We start from the raw sequence: 14,350 nt of genomic DNA on the forward strand, positions 1-14,350 counted from the left end.
CACACACACACACACACACACACACACACACACACACACACACACACCTGCTGAATTTCCAGCCTTTAGGCAGCAGTCACATCCACAGTTTTTAAAAGGACAAATTTTCAGGCCTCTCCTGTATCCTCAAACCCTGTGGCCCACTTACCCAATTGCACCTGGATGGTCTGAGGGTCTGTGTCTCAGCAAGCCTCTAGTCAAAGGCTGAAACCTCAGTGCTCCCCTTCCCCCAGTCTCCCACCACCCAAACCCATGAAAACCCCAGTGGCATAGAGGGCCTGCTTAGCTTCTCCTCCTCAGAGAACTGGACTGTACGTAGAGAGGGTCCAGGCGGAGGTACGGATGCCACCCCTTGGCAAGACCTATAGCTGTGGGCTAACAAATCCTTTTGGGGACATGGGGGTGACATAGCCTACTGTCTTTAGCTTTAGCAACCTTTTGAAAAAAAAGCATGGATATAATAATCTCACAATAAAACACGACAAGTGACATTTTCTTTTTTCATTTGTAAAGTGATGGTACAAAAAGTTCTTTGTTAGAGTTGCTGCACCTATGAAGCAGGAAGATGTAAGTGGAGGGAACAGCTGCTCCCAGTCTCTCCTCTGTCTCCTCTTTCCTCTTTTGTTTCTTTTTGTTTACATTTCCTTTCCTGCTTCTCTCAAGGTTTCTAGATGAGGGAAGATCTGATGGAGGCAGATGGAGATCAGAAGTTTCTTTAAAAGTGCAGTAATGGAAAAGGATGGCCCATTTCGTTTCTGCAGAAGGTGGAGCCTCCAGAGGGAAATCTGGAACGTTCCCAGCCTCTTGGATACAGCAGCTCTGTCTGCTGCTGGGGGCTGCTCTGCACTCCCTGTGTGTGCACCGTAAGTGGATTTCCTGGCACACTGGGGATTGCCCTGCCAGGCCCATCTCTACAGGAATGGGCCACTAAATGACTGCAATCACAGTACTTGGTTCTTCAGTGAGCTTTCAGTTTATAGCTTGTGAGGGAGGGGGGAGTGCTGGGAGCAGGGCCCGCACCTCCTCTGCCTGCCTGCAGTGCTCTTCATGATGGATGATAGTTTGGGGTGTAATATCTGCTGTGATGGATCACAGAGGAGTATGAAAATTCATAAGGAAATGTTAGGTTGTATTTTATGGGGCTCTGTCTCTGTGTGTGTGTGTGCGTGCACACACACATAGGAAAGAGACAGAGAGACAGAGAAGGAGGGAGACACACACACACACACACACACACACACACACAGAGAGAGAGAGAGAGAGAGAGAGAGAGAGAGAGATAAGCCAAGTGCCAGAACAATACAGATGGGCTTGTCAGTACTTGTTGGAACATGATTCCCCATGTCAGTTATCTTGAGGAAGCTGCTTCCTTCTTCATCTTAGGTGAGTTCGGTCTTGTCTTTGCCTTCAAGAGTGCTCTCAACATCATCAACCAATTACAAGGGGTTGGCTTCTAGGACCACCTCCCCTGAGCCTCCTAATGGCCAAGGAGGCAGCAGATGAAGGATCTGGCTGACGGGTGGGCACTTGGCAGAACTTCCAGCAATGTTGTCTCCACACAGGAGAGGGTGGTTCAGGTGCTGGCTCCTCTTCAGGCAGCCTATTGGCACAACACTGGCATAAGGAAAGGAGAGAGGTATACTTGCTTGCTGACCTCTTGTTTTTATTTAGAATTTTCAAGGTAAAGTTTCAACTTTTGCTGATGTCTCTGAGGTGCTTGGAATCCACCGTTCTCTACGGAGGCGCTCCTGCCAGCGGGACTGCTGCTCTGTCAGGCAGAAGGCAAATCTTTGAACTGTTGCTTCGACTTCTCTCCCTTTCCTCAGCCCCTTTGACTCCAGACAGAGTTCTGTGTAGGAAGCAAAGGTGGGAAAAGGCCCTCCTGACTTCAGCAGGAAAGCAAGCTTTCAGTCTCTCGCTGGGCCGTGGGAGCACATTGATGGAACTGGTGCTGATGACAGCTCACCAGAACATTTTGGATAGTCAGATGGACAGAAAGGGCTGGGGAAAGAGCTTGAGAGATCTGTCATTTTGTGCTCTTACATGGGTGCTTGGGTTGTTAGGAATCTGTAGTTACTTTTTGCATGAATTGGAGTTCAGTTGAGAGTTAACAATGATCAGCATTTTTACAAAATAGTGGTTGATGGAGCTGAGGCTGGCCCATTGTGGGTGGGTTCATCCCTGGGCTGTTGGCCCTAGATTCCATCACAAAGTAGGCTGAGCAAGCCAGAGGAAGCAAGCCAGTAAGCAGCACGCCTCCATGGCCTCTACATCAGCTCCTGCCTCCAGGGTCCTGCTGTACTTGTGTTTCTGTACCGACTTCCTTTGATGGCAAGGAGCTGTGATGTGGAAGAGTATGACAAATTAACCCTCTCCTCCCCAGGTTGCTTTGGCTATGGTGTTTCATCACAGCAATAGTAACCCCGACCACCACAGACATGCACTGTTCACTCACTGAGCACTCACTCTTACACATGAATTATACATGTACTGTCTTTAGATGTCACGTGACGCCTACAAGGCAAGTTTGTCTGTTCCCACTGGATACATGAGGAAGCTGAGGGACCATTGCCATGCTTCCACAGTACCCATACAAGACAGGTGAATATCCTTATCCCGAGGATGTGCTCCATTTTGTGCAGCATGGAGCTAGGCTGTGGGGCAAAGGTGGAATTAAGTTTGCCAATCAGCTGATCTAAAGAAAGATCATCTTGGGTTATGATTAACCCCACTACATTTACAAGGGTCTTTAGAGGCAGAGGCAGGAGGCAACTGACAATAAAGTACCATGAGAAGGACTCAGCTTCACGCAGCAAAGAGGTCCATGGATTAAAGAATGTGGGTGGCTTCAAGTAGCAGCAACTGGCAAGAAAAGTGTTCCTTTCCCAGGAGCCTCCAGAGAACACAGCAGGCAGCATCTTGGTCTTAGTTCAGAGTGACCCGTGTCTGGTTTGTGACCTATAACCTGTAAGATAATGCACGTGTGTGGCCAGAAGGTAGTAACTCGTATTCATTTGCCATAGCAACAGGGAACTAGTGGAGTCTCTGTGGGGCAGCAACAGAACTAATACAGAATCCAAAGTTCATCTTCTCTCTCAACTTCTGTAAGTTGCTAAATACATAAAAGTGCCACCAGAAAAAGCCTACTCAGTCTCCTTGGCGAAGTTCCCTCCCCCCCATTTCCTGCTTTTCTGTTGTGCTCAGTTCACATGCTTCTTCTCCCCCTCTGCCTTTCCTTAAATTAACAGATTCTTGCTGTAAAAGGAATTGATTCTTCAGTCTAAAGTAGGTCATTATAACACAGGTTTTAAATCATTTGATCCCCGCTTGTGAAATATAGACTTCACTTTAATCTTCTGTGCATTACCAGCATTAAAAAAAAAAAGGCCCATAATTTGTGAAAAATGGAGTTTTCCCCCACCATCAGTTATCTGGACAGATGCATGCGTTTCTCACCCTCTGAGTCACACCTGGAAGGCAGCAGGAGAGATGTTCTTCATCCACAAAGATAGCAGGTCTTCATTCTGCATCTACACCCAGGAGATCAAGGTCAGAGACTTAACGAAACAGTGGATCCCAGAAGCTGCTGACTTTCTTCTTCCCAGAGTTTCTTTTGGTTTTCAATTCCCTTTCTCAGAGCTCTTTATATTTAAGTGACTTTTCTAATTTCCTAGGACTTTTCGAATTAATTTCAAAAAGCCCAAGCTAAGTTTGTTTTATTAGTAAAATGTGAGCATAGTTGGAATTTGTACTATGTTCTCCTTTTTGCCCCTGGATGCTTGAGGGTGTCTCTTGGATTTACTAGGATTGCGGCTTCCTTTCACTTCAGAAGATCACCCCCAGAGCATGCTGGACCTGTTCCGATATGGTACTCATGATAAGTGGGACACTGTAAAGAGAACAAGGCATTGTGGTGAATTCTAAATCCCCAGAGTATAGTGGTATGGATAAGAGCCTTTTGCAATGTTTGTTTAATACTATACCTGTCTCTCTTCATCCTCCTCCCATAGTCTCTGGGTGCCAGGACCATGACACCTGATACACAACTTCATACATGCTTCGGAGTCTTGTAAAGCTGGCTTCAAATCCTTGTTCTGGTACATGCTTTTTGCACACCCCTTGTCTAGTTATTTTTGATTCATATTTGGTTCATTTGTAGATTGATCTGTGGAAATGTACAGTGCTGTGAGAACTAACCAGGACAGCACACTTAAATCACCTAGCACAATCTTATCATTGCCCATAGTAGGTACATAATTAGAAAACATAGTGGGTGTGGCCATGGCACACATCAACTCCCAGCAGCTGTGGTTTCCTGAACAACACCTTCGAAAGATCAAGCCAGTCAGATCCCCACTGTGGATGGGAGAACTCAGAATTTTCTTGACTGGATTGAGTTACCATATGTATATATGTCCAGACTGACAAGCAGTAAATTTATAAGCAGCAGTAAATTATCTCACTTCAGACTTTTCCCCTCCCCTCTTCTTGTGTGTTGCATATGGAGGCCAAAGGTTAGTGTCATGTGTCTTTCTCCATTGCTGTATAACTTATCTTTGGGGACAGAGCCTCTCTGATTGGATAGTCTGGCTGGCTGGTGCCTGGACTCTTTCTGCTTTTGTAGAGCTGGGATTATAGTGAAGACCACTACACTTGGCTTTGTGCATGGGTGCTTGGAATTGAACTCATGGCCTTAGGTTCCTGAAGCTGGTATTTTACACACTGGGCCATCTCCCAGCCAGCCCCACCTCCTCTCCCATCCTTCTCATTTTACTTAGTTCACCTTTTCTGTTTTTGCAATAATAATACATGGAAGGGAACAGCTAGTGGTCCTAAGGATTATTTCAGAATGCTTCTATGTGTTTCAAAATGTAGCTTAAGTGATCAAAGACCCAAAGTGGATTCTCTATCCTCATATTTTCTTGAGGTCCAAAGGGAGGGAAACTAATTTTGGAAAGCCATATCCAGAGCTAATAGAAGGAAGACTTCCTAAGGCAGGAAAATAGTTCTTGTGCTGCTGGATGAAACCCAAGGCTTGTAACAAATGTGACTGCTGTGGCTTTGCATGTTAAACAACAACATCTTTGTTTGATAAACCACACATACATATGCTTAGCTTTCTAAGCAGCAGCATTGCAATATGGTGTCAAAAATTACAGCCAGCTCTTGATTTCACTGCAAAGAAAAATTTTGCATAACCTAAAATTGCGCTTATGTTGGAGACTGGATTGTCAGATAGAATTTAAATTTTTGGTCTTTTTTTCTCCTTATGTCTCTTATGATTTTCTCCCTTTTTATGCTAGAAGCAGCCCTCTTTGTTAGAAACGACATACTTGCGTTGGTACGATAGAACCCTCGCTCCAGGTTCTGCACCCTTTCATCCAAGGGCTGAAGTTGGGGATGGAGAGAATCTCCCTTTCCTGTCAACTTCCATTTTCCATCAATATCACAGCATGCTTGAAGGTTTCAAACAAAGTTAGATTTGAGTTATTCAATCACACACACATACACACACACACACACACACACACACACACACACACACACACAAATCTAAAATGTGTCTGAGCAGGTGAAAAACACTCTCCTTTACATGGTTGGCTCACTCTGAAATGTCTAGCCGGAATTTGAGCTGAGAACAAGCATGAAGAATCATAGAACAAGATGGAATTATTTTCCCTTGGTTTCAGGGGCCTAAACTCGGTATACCCTTGACCAATGTGAAGCCCTGCTTCCCAGTAGCCAGACTGTCAGGGCTTTCAAAGAGTATTACCCAGAGTCTTACTTTGACAAAACCAGGAGGGTTGTCATGTACAAGGCTAAAGTACAGAGAAGGTAATTCATAAATAGAAAGAAACTATAGAATAAGCCGATGAGAACTAATGACTCAGTTTGTGGTAACTTCACGCCATGTCCATGGCAATGTGTGTGGCATTTTACTTAAGTGGTTTGATGTAGTTTATGGCCTTGTAGCTCATAGGTGTTTTGCAAGGAGGAACTTGGAGTCTGATCTTCACTTTACAGAGAAGATGACCTGAGGGCCTTGGGGACATGACCATCTGCTGGGGTTATCGCTCACTTTTACAGATGGCAGGAGTTCTCTCTTCCTTTCCTCCCCCCGATTTGTTCCTACTAAGGGTGATTTGGGATCCAGGTCCAGTTTCTTCATCTCCAGGGAGGAAGAGATGTGATGATTAAACCCCAGATACTGAAGCGTTTACAACGCTACAGGAAGACCCAATTTAGGTGTCTTAGTCACTTTCTGTTGCTGGACTAAGACCTGAGGACCAACACAACTTATAGAAGAGAGAGTTTATTCAGCTTACAGTTTCAGAGGGTGAGGCCATGACCACCATATTGGAGAGCATGCAAGCAGGCATGCATGCATGAAGGCAGGCAGGTACACACTGTAGCTGGGTACTTAGTAAGTTGCTGTTGAAGATAGTAGTTGTATTTGTATTGAGAGATTAAGGAGAGCTTGGGTGACAGGTCAGTTGCATAACAACTTTTGGAGAATCAGATACATGTATTAACAAAAGGGATTGAGCAACTTTCAGATCACAGCAGGTAAAGGCGCAGATGGATGCCTTTGAGGCACTCTGGTGAAGACAACTGGGCTGTGAAACTGGAAATGTTTCATCAGTTATTACATTAAAAAGGGAGGATCCATGTAATCCCTGTATCTGCAATTTACTTTGGAGGACATTGACCTGGGAACATGGCATCCATCCTGCTTCTACAATTGCCCTCACGGGGCTGCCTCCCCTGTCTTAGAGGAGATGTTTAGGGCCCGTTTCCACAGACTCAGCCATTTCCTGTTACTTTCCATTCATATGACTGCCTGTCCCTGTCAGCATGTGCACTTCCTCCCAAATTTGACGAATGTACACACGGAGGGTGTGAGTGGCAGCTGGTGAGAACTAGGCTAGCTTTTTCTTTCCTTTTTTTTTTTGAGTTGTGTGTCTCCACAGTCATGTGACAATTTTCATATACAATCCTTATTTCACCAAGCAGCTGCTGGTGTTTATGAATTGAACCATCTGGGCTTTGGTGGTGTTACGACGTAAGTGTGTTAAAATCCATACCGCAAAGTTCTTATACTAAGTATAAGGGCATTAGGAGGCTGTGCTTTTGGCAGGTGCTTGGGTCATGAAGTGGACTACTGGGAATATAACTATTGCCCTAAGAGAGAACCTCAGAGCCTTTTCCACCAAGAGCAAGGTGCTGTGTATGAAACAGGCATCACATTTTGCTGACACATTGACATTGAACGTCTAAGACTGCAGAATCCTGGGAGGTATATCTCTGTTGTTTGTTAGTCATCTAGGAAATGCTATTTTCTTAGGCACTCCAAATAGACTAAGGTGTTGTTGTAGCATGATGTTGTAATATGGCCCTTCTGAGATGATGAATGGGCAGGGAAGAGTGCCTTATGGCCAGATACCACAGGTAGCACAGCTCCTACACATTCTTCTTTGTTCACAGAGCCATGATATGGTTGCTGTGGCAGGTGCCTTGGACCCTGAACTATTGCTATGAACAGTACCATGGGAAGTGGGGCTCTCCAGTAGGAATGGGGACTGTCAATAAGAGGATATTGCTGTAACCTCTGCCACTGTCTGGATACTTCCATCATGATTATTCAGCCTTGGTAATAGGTTGGATTCGAGCCAGGTAATTCCTAAGAAACCTTACATTTCATCTTGGGTTTCTCATGTACCCCCCCCCCCCATTTATGAACTCTTCTCCTTGAATGTAGTGAATGTGGTGGCCATTGCCAGCACCACTTAGAGTGGCTAAATAAACACATGCCGAGGAAAATGAACACAGCGAGTAAAAAGCGCTTGCTTCGTTAGTATGAAGGCCTGAGTCTGGATCCCCAGCACTCAATGAAAAGCTGAACATGGCATATGCCTGTCATAGTAGAGTGGGGAGGAGAACTCAGAAAGATCCCGACACCAGCCAGTCTAGTCAACCAGAAAGCTCCAGGCTCAGTTAGGGAAGTTAGGTGAAGATACCAGACATTGGGTTTGACCTCTGGCCTACATGAACATACACACACGCACGCGTGCATGCACACACACACACACTGAACCTGTGTTGTAATGTGATATAGCTCACAGCATGCTTTAAATTTCTTGATCTTCAATCAGAATTTTGAAGAAAGATTTGCAATTTTCTTTGGTTCAATTGCACCCCCCCCAAAAAACAAAAAACAAACAACCCAAACAAACAAAACCTCAAACCACTTTTGTTACTATAGAAGCTTTTTAGAGTCCAGTGGATCTTGATTTTCCTCTCCACTCTCACTTTTCTAATTTCCAGAGAAGTTATTGGCCCCTCTGAGTGCCTTCCAAGATCTGTAAAATGGGAACAATTGTCTTGCAGAAGAGCTCTGAAGAGTAAATGCGTGGTTGTGAAATGTCTCCCATAGTGCCTGACATCTCAATGGCCACCTTGAGACTTCAGCTTACTGTGTGTTCTGGCCTTGTTTTGGGGCTGAGTTGAGGCCTATTACAGATTTGGAAAATTTGTAGGAATGAGGAACAGTCTTAGAAACCCAAGAGAGTGGGTGCTAAATATGGACGAAATACCTCCAGCATTTGCTCTAGTCACTGGAGGAAGGGACTCTGCTCACTTGTATGGTGAGCAGAGAATGTGACGGCCCTTCTCTTCTCTGTCCTCAGAAGGACAGTAACTCCTCAGCATGGACACTCAATAAACATTGCTGACTGACAGGCCATGGAATGTTATAGAAAGTTTACAGGGCAGGGAATATAATATTAATATCCATGCAATGTTTTTATGTTTTAATTTTGGTAGAGGAAGTCTGAAGCCTGGGGCAAAAGCTACTATTTTCATTTGCTTCACCTGAAGTTATATTGGCAGAGGCCCTCGGGGTAAAGAAGAAAAGGATTAGGTTTGGGAATGGGGAAGGATATGAAGGAGTTGTAATAAAATATATAAGTGCAGGAGCTTGAGGAATAAACACGGATGGATTTCAGTCAGAGAAGAGAAGGATCTGGCATAAAGACATTTTGAAGGAAAAATAATACACCCATAGGGTAGGCCCTGCTGACTGGAAGAGAGAATGTGAGAAGTAATGAAAAACTTTTAATATCAGTGAACTCCCTAAGAGGTGTGGATATTGTTGCTCTACGTTGGTGGAGGGCCCACCCTGTACGGGGCTGCCATCTGCTTGCAAAGCCAATGCATGAAAATATGTTTGAAAATACGTGAAAGGCTAAAGCTAGCATGGATAAGAAGGAAAGGTACATACATACACATTACACACACACACACACACACACACACACACACTTCTGTGATGGCTGAGGTGTGTGTGCAGGAAATGAATGCATGAGTGATGATTTGATAGATGAAGTTTTAATAAAATCATTTGTAAGTCAGCTAAAGCTGTTTGCATGTGTTAATCACGACATCACCTACAGCAAAAGAGACCAGAGTTCTTCAGAGAAAGAATTTGTGTTACTGTGATGGTAGCTTAGACTGGTTTGTAGTTTAACGTGAATGTGACTGCACCTCTTGCTTATCAAAGTTTTCGAGAAGGTTCCTGGAGATGTTAGAAGTACTCATATAAAATATAAAAATAGAAAAGATAAATCAGAGGGTCCCCTTCTACTATCTGAACCCTGTTAATGTCTTGTTTTTGACAGTTTTTCTGCAACTTTAATGAGATTTTTTTGACAATTTCATAATGCTTATATAGAGCATCCTAATGTCTGATCTTCCTCCTACACCTGCTTCCTGTTCTCACATTTATGTCTTTTCGGTTTGCGGTATGACTTACTGAGTTTAACCTGGACTGTCATTGGGACCATGTGTTTGGGCTATCCATTGCATTACTGTGGGTTCATCAGTAGGCACATAACTGAAGACAGTGGCTGTCTCTCCTCCAGAACCATACAGCTCAGTAGGGATGAATAGGGTCTCATAGCTCATTGTTGAGCCATGGTCGGCTCTTGCCAGCCTCAGTCTTCTACAGCCCCATTGCAGGCAGCTACAGCTTCCCTGAGTTCTTTATTGTGTTGCTTGGGGAGGGGGATTCCCGGTGGATAGTATTTAATAGCACCCTTCTCCTTATTTTTTCAGCTCTTGCTTTCTTTTCTGTGCCTCTTCCGTGGTGTTCCCTGAGCCTGAGAGGGGGTGATATAAATGTCCCGTTTAGGTCTGAACATTAGGTCTGAGCACTCAACCATTATTTATTCTTGGGCAGCCATGCATCTCTGTATTCCCTGCCATTCATTGCAAAGAGGAGCTTGTCTGATTTAAGTTGAGAGTAGCATTTGTCTATGGAGATAAACATAATATATAGACGGCAACTTGGTGCCACAACATAGTTATTAAAGCTATACTCTAGTCACTGCCTAAGGCCAGTTATGTATTTTTACAGTATTAAATAACAACTGATGACGACAGCTGTGAGCCAAATATGGTATGAAAATGAAAAGTGACTTGTCAATCATGGTACCCTGGGCTTTAATGTTGGAAAATTATTACCACCACTCTGAAAGCCAGGAGATATTAGATAACAGGAGACTTCTGGGAAAAGTGCTGGGGGAAGACAGGTTGCTTCGGGATCTCAGAACAAGAAGGAAGACAGCTTTCTGTATGACTACAGGGCCTAACACCCTCAGCACCTACAACTGGGAGGACTTTCCTCAAATGAACATTGGGCTGCTCTCATAATTTCAGTTCACGTAGTCTTTCTTTTGGAATGTTTTGGAGCCTTCTGATCAATTCTGTTTTGAACTCTAAGAATATTCCAGAATAAGTGTACTTGATCTATTTACAGTTACTGAGAATAACTTTTTGACTCATAAAAGAAACTGTGCTTTTTTTCAACTAATTGCTCAGTTCTTGTCATTCTCTGGACCTAGTCAGGGTGAGCTGGGTTTTACTGTGATAACAAAGCATTCCATTGTCAGGATTACTGAATTTAGTTGCCTTACTATATTTGAGGGGTGTTGCAGACTCTTGGAGGGCTCAAGTGAGATAATATCATCATGGGACAGAGCTATGTCAGGAGGTTAATTGGTGTTTAGCAATTTTCTTCCTCTGAATGAGAAGCCTTTGCTGTGTGTTGCTTTGGACACTCTCATAGCACTGTTTTGCACGGTTTCTCACATTAACCAGAGCTTTTGATTTTTTATTCTCCCAATCCCTGCTTGGGAAGTTCTATTTGTGGATAGCCGTGTGACTCCCTTCTGATTTCCAGATCATTCTTTGAGTGTCCCACTCTCTGTCAGGTCTTTTTCAAGTTCTCCATCTAATACGCTAAGCCAATCTCCTCAGGACAGCTGCTAGCCTTTCCCATCCGTCTCCCTCATGTGACTAATCTCACTAGCATATGTCATGTTTTACTTTATGAATACTAATCATGGTATTAGGTGCCAGGAAACCCACAATAACTTGAAATATTAACTGTGGTGTGCTTTTAGTTATATGGCTTCTTGGGCATCAAAGCTTAATTCAGGCTACCTTGAACAGGCTGAGAACACTCGCATAAGCCTATAGTTGGTATCTTGGGAGAATATCCCACAAAGGAACTTGACGAGTGTCAGATAAAGAGAACTTTGTGGATGGTTTGTGATTACCAGGGCTTTCTGAAGGAAGAGTCTCATCACATTGAGGTTCTGGGTTAGTCAAGGAGGTTTAGGCAATCTCGTAGCCTGTGGCTAGAATATTGTCACATCCTCAGATATGAGTTCTGAACCATCCCACCTTCTCAGTCTGCTTGTGTCTTCACTCTGACATCCTTCTTGCCACAAGGATCATGCCATCTTTCCCTACCCTTGTTCTCCAGGAGGTTCTAGTTTGGGTGTTTTATAATTTACGTTTTCCGGTAGAATTCTGTTATTCAGAATGATGTCACTTCACTATCTAGGTGAAGGTCCTGGGTGCACATGCGCGGAGGTCGAAGCAGGAGTGCCACAGTGAATGTCTGGAGGTTCTCACAGAAGCTCATGGTAATACAACATGACCTGTCCTTTGCCCTACGTGTAAGGATGCCGGTTGGTTTTGTGATGATCATTATTATCTTCAGGGTGTTTTTGAGATCGTGTCTCGCTGTGTAGACAGTGAGTGTGAGGCCGGCCTCAGCCTCCTCAGTGCTGGGATTGTAGGTGTGGCAGTAATGGCTGTGATGGTCACTAATGGCCAAGATATCCAGGCTGTGGGACGGGACCGGTGGTGGTAATGAGAGAAGAGAGGCAGAGCGAGAAGGGTGAGCATAGTGTGTGTGTGTGAGTCAGCTTTCTGTTACGAAAATGATTAGTTTTTTTTAGAAATGAAAGGTTTTTTTTGGCTCAGAGTTTGGGAGACATCATTTGGCTTTCTCCCATTGAGTGTTCCGTGCGCCGTTGCCGTTACTTCTTGCTACCACATGGTGTCGCTGTTGGGGTGGAGTCCTGCTCTCTGAGGGTTTGCTCATCTGCTGTGCCTGATTGATCACAGTCTCTTCTGCCTATGAGAACCGACTATTGTGATGGAGGTTGCTGGCGTCTGGGTTATGGAGTTAGATTGGAGGAATGGAGGTAAGAAATAAAGAGCCAAGGGCATGGTTAGGCAAGACTGTGTGGTTTATAGCTAGAGCGCCTAATAGAGAAGGGTGTAGGCAAAACAAACACTGAAAGCAGAAATAGCCATGAATCATCCTCTGGTTTAGGTTACATTTGTCTCTTCATTATCATTGGGGCCGGTGATAGGCAGATTTTTTTTTTTGTTGTTGTTGTTTTTTTTCAAACACGGACCTAAAATGCTGTTCTTCTGTGCAGTAGAAGGTCTTCCATGAGCAGGGATAAGGCATGATTGATTTGGGGGCGAGGAGGGAGTTTATCCGGGTTATAAGGCTCACAGAGCTGGGAAAATTGGTCACCCTGCACAGCGTGCTGTCATCCACCCTTTGGTCTGGTTGTGCTCGCTGCCAGTAAAACATGGTCAAAAAGGTTGTAAAATGACTCAGCCACTGTCAGCACTAAAACCTGAGGAGGAACATGGTACTTGCAGAGGGGGTAACCTGTTTCCCAGCGACATACGTGTCCTGTTCTTGACCACACTTACTATGAGCGCTGTCCTTAGAAAACGGCACTCTTAGTCTCTGTGTGTATTTATGTGTCTGTGTGTTCGTTGCCACAACAGAATACCTTAGGCGGGGTAATTTATAAAGAAGTGAGTTTTATTTTGGCTCACGGTTTTGGATATGGACAGTCTAGACTCAGGTGGTCACATTTGGTGCGGCCTTCACCCTGTGACATATCGTGTAGGAGAGCTGCAAATGGAAGGTTTCGGGGAGCCACCAGGCCCACTTGTGACAGCTGCTCTCCTAAGTCCTAACCGGGTCCCATGTACACTAACCCACCCCTGAGCGACTAGCACGAACCCCTCCCCTGAAGCGGAGCCCCCACAACGTGCTTGTTTTCCATTCTGCCCTACCTTCCAAATATTTCCACCTTGCCACACTTCCTCTCTGGAGACAGTGTTTTTCAATATATAAGCCTCCTGGGGACAGACTATATCCAGCCAAACTCAGGATAACTGAAGAAATGGAGCTTACTCGGTTTGATGACATTTTCAGAGTAGCTGGCTCTTTGAAGGGAAATGAATCACCTGATTCAGATTGGAATTTGAGGCTCCTGGGGTCACAGCGCTCTTCTCAAGGAAGCCTGACTCAAGCACCAGGCTCATGACTGTGTCATTTACTTCTCTACTGAGACCTGCAATCAAACCTGTAAGCCCAGTTCCTCAGGACCATGAATGTCAAGAGCCTGTCTGAATGTTTAAAGCCAGTCTGCCATGCAGCATTCATGGCTGCCCTTAAATGCTTCTCCCTCTGCATGCCCATCCTTTCCCAGTGTTCTCCATGTTTGAGGCAACAAATTAGACAGTGAGGAGGGCCTTTGGTGGCAAGCTGACCTTATGTAAAGTCTATAGGCTCTGTCCTTCAGACAGAAATATTAGACTAAGGTATGAACAAGGAAATTAGTTGTCACATTTGTGTCACAAAGGTTATGGTCTCCCTCATGCAAGGCCTGCACCTGTTTTTCGGAAGGAAGGATTCCTTTCTGTTTGCCTGAGAATCGCCTTTTTAGTCTTGAGCTTTAAGCAAATCAGTTACTTATCAGTTGATTTGTATTCTCTGGCTTCATTTTCTTCTAACTGACCCCCCTTCTCCCTTCCCTCTCCTCCCCGGCTTATATCCTTTTATAAATGCCTTGGATATAGGCATTGATCCCAAGGAAACCTCTTGATAGGTTTCTCTCTGCCTCTCGAGTTCCCCTCTGGCAAGAAGCTCACAAAGGGTGTCAGATGTTCCCTCGTGATGCATCTG

Source organism: Psammomys obesus, unplaced genomic scaffold, assembly GCF_907164565.1.
Source record: "Psammomys obesus unplaced genomic scaffold, mPsaObe1.curated_primary_1811, whole genome shotgun sequence".
Lineage (NCBI taxonomy): Eukaryota > Metazoa > Chordata > Mammalia > Rodentia > Muridae > Psammomys > Psammomys obesus.